At 31.1% G+C, this 12,490-nt stretch overlaps 1 protein-coding gene across 1 annotated transcript in view; it reads left to right on the plus strand.

The window, feature by feature from the left end:
• Window positions 1-12,490, plus strand: part of LOC149193265 (uncharacterized) — a 163,296-nt gene that overhangs the window by 804 nt on the left and 150,002 nt on the right. The window lies entirely within an intron of this gene.

The raw sequence follows: 12,490 nt of genomic DNA on the forward strand, positions 1-12,490 counted from the left end.
TTTCTTGGATTTTACCTCCTTTTGCATGTATATAGGCCGTCGCGCCCTCCTACTGTAAAATGTTGAAGATAAGATTTACTTATTCAGTTAAAATGTATCTAAAACAATTTTCAGTAACCATCTATGTATGGGTTTACGGCTACAATACAGTTGTTCTGGAATGTTCGTTAGTATCTTTAGTTTCTATTTGATGCATCTGCTATATCATTAATTAAAGTGTTTGTAGTTGTCTCTTTCATGCTTTGTTTAAGCAGAATCTCTTAAATGCGTGTTTTAGCTAGATTAAACAGGAAAAGAATGCTCATATATCGCTTCGTTATCTGCTAGCCTTACGGCATTACTGTATATTTACTGTGGTTCCTGTGACGTCAATTCCATGCTGTTTCTGTATTGACCATCATTATGTTTCTGTATTGAGCATCTGAATTATTCGATTATGGTAAGTAAATAATTTTCTATCTTCAATTATTCTATTACTGTTTGCAATTTTCTACGATCCATATATTGGAATCTCCATTTTTCTATAATCCATATCATCATTTCTTAAAAAAAAATAAAAAATTATATTACTTATTTGATTGACTTATGAGCATAAAATTCGAAAGTTGTCTGCGAAATTTGTATGGGAAGCCTCTCCTCCCAGCCAATGACTCTCCCCCGAGGATTTTCTCTACGGAAGCCTCTCTTCCGAGCATTTTCTCTACGAAAGTTGTCTGGTCCTCCGAGCATAAAGTTGTTGTCTGGTCCTCCAAGCATAAAGTTGTCAGTTGTCTGGAAGAGAGACGAAAGTTGTCTGGTAAGCCTCTCTTCCCAGCCAATGACTCCCAGAGAGGCGAAAGTTGTCTGGGAAGCCTCTCTTCCCAGCTAATGACTCTCCCCCGAGCATTTTCTTTCCTTCACAACTCCTTCACAACTGGATTATATCCAGTCCAAACTCTCCCCCACTTTTTCTCCTTTTTCTCCATCACAACTAGATTTCTAGATTATATTCACTTACAGTTTTTCCCGAAGGACTTTCTCTCCTTCACCATTGGATTATATCTAGTGCAAGCTCTCCTCCAAAGACTCCCTCTTTCACAACTAGATTATATCTAGTGACCATTGAGTACCTTGGCCCTGGATCTGGATTATATCTAGAGGGTACTTTGGGGATTATATCCAGAGGGGGTACGTGGATTATATCCAGAGGGTACTTTGGGGATTATATCTAGAGGGTACCTTGGGCCTAGGGTACTTTGGGGATTATATACAGAGGGTACCTTGGCCTAGGTTATATCTAGTCGGTACTATGGGCTTCAAGACAGTCCTGTACTCAAGTCTTGTACTTGGATCTTCTTTGCTCCTCTTCCCCCTCTATATTTTCCTTTCCAGGGCAGAGGAGCAACTGTTTCTTGGCAATTGTTTCTTTTAAATATTGCAAACACTTTTCTTTTTATTAATGTGTCTGAACTCCTAATTACTCATTAATTAGGTAACAAGGTCTAATCTCGGCTATAAGGTAAAACAAATTAATGCATGAAGACATAAAAACGAACTTAATGACTACATTAATTCCTTCATGTAGCTTGGGGTGTTACACCTACTTAGTTTTCAATATTCTTGATCATTTTGGGTTGAGATAAAGCTCCCAAAAAGCACTAAATTTATCATGTAGAAACACTAAATTTGATAATGGTGGGGAAGCCTACTCTTTTACCCTCAAAAACTAAAAATATTTCACATAAATTTTGAAACCAAAATTTTTATTTCCATATTTTATTGTTTTATTTGAAAGTTTCATGTAAATTTTTAATAAAAAACATTCATTGGTTTAGCTTTATTTAAAAATGCACCTATAAATCTTTAATTATATTAATGAATTACAACTTTATTAAAAATGTTATATTAATAAAGTACAACTTTGTTAAAAATATGTCTCTTTATTATTTTTAATTTAATTTAACTTCTATTTGATCTATAAGCTGTTGAACCACCGCTGGTGCTCAATCTCTGCAAGGCGATTCGAACGTATAACCTGCCGCTTCATGGCTTCCACGACGTCCATGCTTTCTGCGCTGCATGTGGGTCGCAGAAGGTCCAAAGCTCTTGTGACAACTTCGAACCTGGCCTACTCCGTTTTCATTACCGTAGGGGAAGAAAATGAACCAGCGACTCAATCTACCTGGCGGAACTGGGAAGAAATGATGACAGAGGAATTGGGAGAGCGCGAACTCATGGCGGAGCTCTGCAATAGCTTCTGTCCTTCGTCAGATCCAACTGTGTTTGATAACCCCGGAGAGCTTGAAGGAAAAATCAGGTCTATTAGGGTCGGATTCCCTAACGGATACAGAGCAAAGGGCGATGCTGAGCGAGGGGTTTTTTGACGGTGATGGGGCTCTGTATGAACACGATTTCTGCGTCCTAATGATCAGACTCAGCCATCCTTCCATTGCTGAAGCAGAGAAATCATTTCCCATCGGAATCAATGCTGAAATCAATGGAGGAGGGCTGCATGAAGAGGATCTACTTCCCCCCACTGCAAATAGACTCAAAAACCCCAGATCTGGCCTGGATCTACCCGATCCGGAAATCAATCGAAGGAAACGCCAAAATCCAAGAGATCTGGAATCTCTCTCGAATACGGAGACAGATGAGTCGGATCTGACTAGAATCGAGCCACCCCAGACTGCCAGGACAGGATTCCAAATTTTTGTAAAAACGCCAAAAGGAACCACAAGAGTGATCTGGACTTATGAGAGCGACAGGGTTTCAGATCTGAAGAACAATATCGCCGATCAGACTGGCTACCCGCGTGAGGAACAACACCTGTTAAATGAGGGCAGATCGCTGTAGGAATGCAGAACCATGCAAGAATACAACATCAAACCAGGCTCCACAATCATTCTCAATATGAGATTAAGACGAGGAGCTGAAAACTCTGGAACTAGCTTGCAAAACAAAGGGTCTTTTAAGGAAGCAGTGAAGGGCAAAGGAAAAAACTCCACAGCTGTCACTGAACCTCCAGGGCAGTACATTGTAGATCAAACACAGGAGAGCCCAGCTATCTCCATCGAAATACCAGAGGTAAAAGAAATACATTCAGATTTACAGAAAAAACAGTTATTTGTAGATTTAATGGTTTTTGGCCTAGAATTAATGCATTGTATCAATGGATGTACTCGGTTTGGACAAAAAATTGCCAAATCTACCTATACCCAAAAGGGTTTTTTATAGTATGCTTTGAGACAGAAGAAGAAAAGGAAACAGTTCTCAACCAAGGGCCATGGTTCTGGGGCAGTGCTGGACTTTTTATTATCCGTTGGTTTCCTGATTTTGATGCAAACACCAAGGTGGTATCAAGGATGCCAGTATGGGTTAGGTTGCATAATCTCCCTTTACATTTTTGGCATTCAAAGGTTCTAATAGAAATTGGTAATACCTTGGGGAGAATGTTAAAGATAGATGGAGAGCGATACATAAAAGGAATATTTACCTTTGCCAAAATATGTGTTGAGGTAGATCTCAGCCGAGGACTACCTGAGAGCATCATTCTAAATTTCAATAATACTCAGTGGAAACAACCCTTGGACTATGAGAATACTGCCTTCAGATGTCGGGGATGTCAACAAACAGGTCATCTGTACAATGCATGTCCAAACCACAATAAGTGCAAGCAACAACAAAGGAAGCGGAAAGGATGGCAGAACATGGATGCAGTATATAAGAAAGCAACTACATCAAAGAAAGAAGAACAAAATACAACAAAGGATAAAAATTAGGACAATAAGGATAAGGAGACTAATGAGGAAAAGGAACAAGAGACCCAGATGGAAATAGGTGGTAATAAACGAAGTCACAGCCCTGAAGGATCGGATTCAGATAAGGAGCAAGCAATGTGTACGATGGAAAACCAGCTAGCCGTTCTTGACTCCCCTCCCAACATGGATGGTTGGCGAAAAGTGGAGAAGAAGAAGGGCAGGAAGACTTAGGCCAGCTGGGCTTTCTTTCTGGGCTGTATTGGAGCAGCTCTCATTTTTCCTGCCTTTAGGCAGTGTTGTATATTGCAGGCTGTGTGATTTTTCCCCACACAGCTAAACTGAATGCTTTTTGCATATGCTTGTAACTTTTTATTTTAATAAAAAGTTCGCTTTTTTTCTTTGGAAAAAAAAATTAATTTAATATTAGGTTCTATTTGGAAATTGTATGTGATTTTAATTCTTACCATTCTTTATAAATAAATTCGATTCAAAAGAATTTTTATTATTTTTAATATATATATATATATATATATATATATATTATAACAATAATTGAAATACAATTTTTCAAAATACAATTTTTCAAAACTTATATTATATTTTATATATAAATTTATATATAAAATTTCCAAAAATTATGAAATTTTTTTATCCATTTAACTCATAACAAAATTGCATGCATTTTGTTTATTTCTAACAATGCAGAAAAGAGAGTCATTTGCAACTCAAAAGGTTTGATACCTCTACGCTCTTGATAAGTCTAGGTTTAACATCTTTTTATGTTAAGCACAAACAAACTACAACCTAAAATAGCTTGTTGGTAGCTTTTAACGGCATGAACTTTCACTCATGTCATATGATTTTGGATTTTGGTTATTCACATTTTTTCTCACATTTAAAGAAGACAAGCAAATAACCAATCAAAAGTAGTTGTAGGTGATAATTCATTTATGGTAGATGAATTCATATTTCAAGAAATGAAATGAGCAACAAATTCATTCAAACCTACAAGCAATGCATAATTACAATTAACAAAATATCTCAATTTACCAATCCGTGAAACTTAAATTGACTGGATTGTAAACCTTAACACTAACTTGAATTCAATGATTTGACTTTGATTTAGCTATATTTAAACTAAGCTACGTTAATTTTACTTTAATTTTCCATTTGATTATAAAGATATACTGTGTTGGGATTTTTTGTCAATATAAAACCAAAGATTTTTGGTTTTGGAAAATTCTCTATTATGATAGTTTATCTATAAATGAAAATAGGTAGATAATATGAAATTCATGGGTTATATAGTTTTTTACATACCATTCTCTTCACTAACACTATTAAAATTAGTTTTACTTTTATTTTTCTAGCATTACTAGTACAAAGTTTAGCTTTGAATTATAAATCATGTTATATCTTTATTCTAAAAAAAGATCTTATTTTACAAAAAAAAAAATCATAATTACAAGATAATTCTTGAGCCATGTCAATAATTAAAAATTATAGGTATAAAATGGGACATTAATTCCATATTATCCAGAGTTACCCTATTACTTCTTGTTATTCTTAAACATTTATTAATAATTTTGGATTGAGATAAAGCTCCCAAAAAACACTAAATTTACGATTTAGAAGCACTAAATTTGATAATAATAGGGAATCCTACTATTTTACCTTCAACAAATAAAAATATTTCCCGTAAAATTTGAATCCAAAATTTTTATTTCCATATTTTATTATTTTATTTGAAAGTTTCATCTAGTCTATATTCTTAATAAAAAACATTAATTTAGCTTTCTTTGAAAATGTAACTATAAATATTTAATCATATTAATAAATTACAAATTTGTTAAAAATTATCTAATTATTATTTATAATTTAATTTAATAATATATTTTATTCGGAACTTGTATCTTGTTTTAATTATTACCATTATTTATGAATAAATTTGATTTAAAGGAATTTTTTTTAATTATTTTATTAAATTATTATATATATATATATATATATATATATATATATATATATATATATATATATATATATATAATATTATATTTTTAAAACTTTAAATTATATTTTATATATAATTCTATATATAAAATTCCCCAAAAAAAAGACTTGTTTTATCGCATAATAAAAATGCATATATTTTATCCACTTATAACAATGTAAAATAGAGAGGGGTTTGTAACTCATAAATTTTGATCCCCTTACGTTCTTGATAAATCTAGGTTTAACATGATTTTATGTTGGTTATGTGTATGTGCATGTGCAAGAACATACAAAACTACCACCAAAAATAGTTTGTTGGTAGCTTTTAACGGTGTCAAATTTCACCCATGTCAAATGCTTTTTGGTTTTGGGTTATTCACATGTTCTCACATCTAAAGAAGACAAGCCAATAGCCAATCAAAAGTAGTTTTAGCTCATAATTCATTTATGGTGGAAGAATTCATATTTCAAGAAATGGAATTAGCAACAAAGCAGTTCATACCAACCAGCGATGCATAATTACAATTAATAAAATATCTCAATTTACCAATCTCTGAAACCTAAATTGACCAGATTGTAAACCTTAACACTAACTTGAATTCAGTAATTTTACTTTAATTTAGCTATATTTAAATTAAGATAAACAATTTTACTTTAATTTTCCATTTGATTATAAAGGTATATTGTGTTGGGAATTTTTTGGCAAATTCTCTATTATGATATTTTATCTATAAATGAAAATATGTAGATAATATGAAATGCATTTGTTATAGAATCTTTTACATACCTTTCTCTTCACTACGGCTATTGAACTTAGTTTTATTTTTAGTTTGCTATCCTTACTAGTATAAAGTTTATCTTTGAACTATAAGGCATGTTATACCTTTATTTTTAAAAAGGATATATTTTTTTAGAGAAAAAAACCCTAATTACAAGATAATTGGTCAGCCGTGTTAATAATTAAAAACTAGAGGTATAAAATGGGACATTGGTTTCATATTATCTAGAGTTAACCTAATTAGTTCTTAGTATTCTTGAACATTTTGGGTTGAGATAAAGCTCCAAAAGAAAACTGAATTTACGATTTAGAAGCGCTAAATTTGATAATTGTGGGGAAGCCTACTCTTTTACCCTCAACAACTAAAAATATTTCAAATAAAACTTGAAACCAAATTTTTTATTTCCATGTTTTGTTGTTTTATTTGAAACTTTCATCTAATCTATATTCTTAATAAAAAAACATTGGTTTAGCTTTCTCAATCCAGTTATAACAATGCAAAATAGAGAGAGTGATTTGCAACTCAAATGTTCTCATCTCTCTAGGCGCTTCATAAATCCAGATTTAACATGGCTTTATGTTGGGTACGTGTATGCTGATGTGAAATCATATACAAAACCACCACCTAAAATAGCTTGTTGGTGGATTTTAAGGGTGTGAACTTTCACTCATGTCAAATGCTTTTGGGTTTTGGGTTATTGACATGTTTTCTCATATCTAAAGAAGACAAGGCAATACCCAATCAAAAGTAGTTTTAGGTCATAATTCACTTATGGTGATTGAATTCATATTTCAAAAAATGAAATTAGCAACAAAGTCATTCATACCTACAAGCAATGCATAATTACAATTAATGAAATATCTCAATTTACCGATCTATGAATCCTAAATTTATGTGATTGTAAAACTTAACACTAACTTGAATTCAGTAATTTTACTTTAATTTAGCTATATTTAAACTAACTTACAATAATTTTACTTTGATTTTCCATTTATTATAGATATATATTGTGTTGGGAATTTTTTGTCAGTCTAAAAGCAAAGATTTTCTTTTTGGCAAATTCTCTATTATGATATTTTATCTATAAATGAAAATAGGTAGATAATATGAAATGCATTTGTTATAGAAATTTTTACATACCTTTCTCTTCACTAGTGCTATTAAACTTAGTTTTACTTTTATTTTTCTAGCATTACTAATAGAAAGTTTAGCTTTGAATTATAATGCATGTTATATCTTTATTCTAAAGATGGATTTTTTTTTTTGGAAAAAATCCTAATTACAAGATAATTCTTGAGCGATGTCAATAATTAATAATTATAAGTATAAAATGAGATATTGGTTCCATATTATCTAGTGTTACCCTAATTAGTTCTCACTATTCTTGAACATTTTGGGTTGAGATAAAGCTTCCGAAAAGCACTAAATTTACCATTTAAAAGCACTAAATTTGATAATGGTGGGGAACCCTACTCTTTTACCCTCAACAACTAAAACCTTTTTAGATAAAATTTGAAACCAAATTTTTTATTTCCATATTTTTTTTTTATTTAAAAGTTTCATCTTATTCATATTCTTAATAAAAAACATTGATTTAGCTTTCTTTGGAAATATAACTGTAAATATTTAATCATATTAATAAATTACAACTTTATTAAAAAATGTTTCATTATTAATTTTTATTTAATTTAATATTATGTATCTGGTTTTAATTCTTACCATTTTTCATAAATAAATTTGATCTCTTATTATTATTTATTATTATTTTTTGTTTAATTTAATATTATGCTTTATTGGGAACTTGTATCTGGTTTTAATTCTTATATTTTTATTTATTTTATTAGATTATTATTTTTAATTTAAATTATATATATATATATATATATATATATATATATATATATATATATATATAAAATTAATTTCTGTTATTTCATAATAATAACAACTAAAATACAATTTTTTCAAAACTTTACATTATATTTTATATATCGTTTTATATATAAAATGTTTTTTTATATATCGTTTTATATATAAAATGCTTAAAAAAGAATATTTTTTATCCATTTAACTCATAACAAAATTGCATGTATTTTATCCACTTATAACAATGTAAAATAGAGAGAGTGGTTTGCAACTCAAAATTTATGATCCCTCACTCAAAACCTAAATTGGCCCGATTGTAAACTTTAACACTAAATTGAATCATTAACGTTAAATTGAATTCACTAATTTTACTTTAATTTAGCTACTACTTTAATTTTCCATTTAATCATAAAGATATATTATGTTCGGGAGTTTTTTTCAATCTAAAATCAAATATTTTCTTCTTGGCAAATTCTCTATTATGATATTTTATCTATAAATGAAAATAGGTAGATAATATGAAATGCATTTGTTATAGAACATTTTACATAACTTTCTCTTCTCTAGGGCTATTAAACTTAGTTTTACTTTTGTTTTGCTAGCATTGTTAGTATAATGTTTAGCTTTGAATTATAATGCATGTTATATCTTTATTGTAAAAAAGATATTTTTTTAGAGAAAAAATCCCAATTACAAGATAATTCTTCAGCCGTGTCAATAATTGAAAATTACAGGTATAAAATGGAACATTGGTGCAATATTATCAAGGGTTAATGTGGCTTGCACAATCATCACAATCAATTGCAACGTTGTTAGTTGAATTTCCCTACACAAAAGAAGATAATAGATTTTGAAGTGAAAATATGTCACTTTCACCATTGAAACACGGCATGCAATTTTTTAAATCTCATTTGTTACATTATACCTTTATGTTTTAACATTAAGTAAAGTTGGATGAAACACTCCAAATGGTTAATAACTTGTGAGTTGTTAAATGACCTCTAACACATTTAAACCACTAGGCTGAAAATTTCATAAATATATGTTAAACAAAGGTGCAATAACATTATCATATTCCTTGGAAACTTTTTGTTGTCAACTAAAATACATGGGTATCCTAAACACTATACATCTCTCATTTCCTATCAATGCGTTCTTAGAAGACAAGTGTACCTTTTGTCGAATAAAATATAAAATTTCCATACAAATTTATACAAATAATAAATAGAATGAACAAACATGATATTAAAATTTATAAAAAAAAATCAGCCACAAATAAAATGATTATAACCTCTCTTTAATTAAAAAATATAATCATGAATTATCTTTTTATTTTAATTATAATTTTAATTAATATAAAATTATATGTTTTTATTGTTTTTCCATATAATTTAACTATAATTAAATTAGATGAAAATAACTCAAAGCAAGGGTTCCTTAAACCATGGACTCAAAGCCTCATTATCCCTATTTTTAAAAGTAAGGATACAAATAATCCCTCTAATTATTGGACAATTATGATCAGCCCTCTCCTAGCCAAGTTATATGGTATTATTTTGGAAGGAAGTTGAGCATATGGCTTGAAAGTGAAGGTAAGCGGGCTAAAGGGCAATCAGGTTTTAGAAAGCAGTACTCAACAATAGACCACCTCACTATGCTTAGAATCATTATGGAAGAATGCTGCAATGATAAATCCAATCTCTTTTGTTGCTTTGTGGACTTTAGAAAGGCTTCCAATATGGTTCCTAGAAACAACCTTTGGAACAGAATAGAAGAGCTAAAGGTTCCTTTTGAGTTGAGAGCTGCTGCTATAAGGTTATATGAGAATGTAATTGCCAAGTTAAAGAGCAATGGGGGGTGGTCTAAAGATATTAAGTGTAATATCGGAGTAAAACAGGGTTGCCCCCTCTCCCCTAACCTATTTGGCATTTACATTGACAAGCTAGAAGGTTGTTTAAAGGAAGCAGGATGTGCTGGCACGATCTTAGCTGGGTAGTCATCATCCTTCTTCTCTACGTTGACGATATTGTTCTTCTCGCAAGGTGCCCATCTGATCTTGATAAGCAACTTATAATTCTTAAGGATTTTTTATCTACCATGGGTATGATTGTTAACACTGACAAAAAAAAAGTTATGATTATCAAAATCCAAGAAGGACACTTACACTAATTTTATGTTTGACAATAATAACTTGGGGGAAGTGTCTTCCTACAAGTACCTAGGAATTGATATTCATCACAAGCTCAACTGGAATTATGGCATTGAGAAAAGGATTAATGGGGGATGAAAAGCTTATTCTAGTCTTGAAAATAATTGTAAAATGACAAACCTCGTAATGTGGGATAGAAAGAAGTTCCTCTTTGAAACTTTAGTCACTCTGGTTATCCTATATGGATGTGAGGTTTGGGGTTGTAGCATCTCTAGAGAATCCTAGAGAAAGATTGAGCAAATCCAGAAGCGTTTTATAATGTATAACCTCAAAATTAAAAGCAACACACCCTATCCTAATCTCCTTATAAAAGTGGGTATTTCCCCTATGGAGAGCCTAGCTATGACTAGGCTTCTGTTGTACAAGAAAAAACTCAATAACATAGGAGACCATAGACTTCCTAAGCTAGCTTTAAATTCCAGCAAAAACCACCTAAGGCTCAAACAAGGTTGGTATAAAGACACTAGGGCCTGGTTAAACCATTGGGAGATCAACGAGAATGTTGCATTGCAAAACAGTAATAACCTTAAGAATATTGTTACTTCTAAGTTCAAAGAAAAAATGTGGTGTGAGAAAAATTTAGCAGTTAAAAGAAAATTAAGATATTATAAGGAGGTCATCAACCCCACCCTAGAAGATCAAAAGTATCTCTCTATTTTAACTAGCTCAAAGAAGAAAATTAATATAGCCAAGATTAGAACTAACTCTCATGAGCTCCATAGTGAAATAGGTAGTTGGGCAGTTCCTAAAACTCCATGGATGGAAAGGTTTTGCCATCTTTGTGAGAATAAAAACATCGAGGATGAAAATCACTTCCTCTTAGAGTGCCCCGCCTACAACCACATTAGATATCAGTTTCAAAATCTTTGTTGCAACATTGACCTTCCTAGCCTTTTACGTTGTCAAAATTATAGTTACAAGCTTTTTGAGCATAGGAACAAAATCTTAAATCAAACTAAATAATCATTTCTTTAAGTCTGATAGACCAAAATTTGGTCTCGATGTTAACCACCACCATCATCATCAACTAAAATATAAACACTGATTTATATTTTTGAAAATTCAATAATTAAACTAAATTACAGATACATTCTTAATTTTAATCCGTAAAACTCAATAGAAATCACAAATCATGAAACATGTTCATTAAGTATTTTCTCAACGGCACAGTTCTCGGGCCTGCCTATGTTCCGGTCTCCCCCGATGGTTAAACATATGGGCAGAGTTCCCAGACTGCCACATTAATCAAAACTCGCACGTTAGGTTAGACTCACATTCGTTTAACATGTTAAAATGCTCTCTTTTCTCACGTTTATATATAACTGTGTTTGAAATTCTTAGTCATTTAAATGTCAAATTTTAAGCTTTTAGAAGCAGTTTGATTAAAAATAGCTTTAGATATTAAAAATTTCATTGGAAATTAAATTTTTATTGATTATATTATCTTGTCATGGTGTGTGGTTCAAGGAGTAGACTCCCTTATCCGTGAGTCTTGTCTCTTGTCAAAATCATAAGAAATTAGTGTATCTGCTTGTAGGTTGTTGGATGTACTCTTGGTATTATAGTGGCAGCTACGAGAATTGATCTTGGGTCTTCATTAGATTAGGTCTGGCAGTTACCGATTCCCCTGTGCCTAAAAAACATAAAAATTAAAAATTCTATTGATTATTATTTAAAAAGTTAAACGTCAATTTTTATGTTTTTATAAATAGTTTGATTAGTGATCATTTTGATATGTAAGTCTTTCAAAATTTTGGAATTTAAGGTTCAAATTTTTCCAGAGTAATAAATAAAGGCACATAGAGCTTAGCCAGTGAGTAAATGTTCGACCAAAGAATTAAATTAAGGATCTGAGATTTCGGGAGGATTTCTCTGCAGCAAACACCGGACCTAGGGTTTCGAAT

The sequence above is a fragment of the Pinus tabuliformis genome, chromosome 2_2 (genome assembly GCF_031772625.1).
Source record: "Pinus tabuliformis cultivar Carrire ecotype Pingquan chromosome 2_2, CPIR1, whole genome shotgun sequence".
NCBI lineage: Eukaryota > Viridiplantae > Streptophyta > Pinopsida > Pinales > Pinaceae > Pinus > Pinus tabuliformis.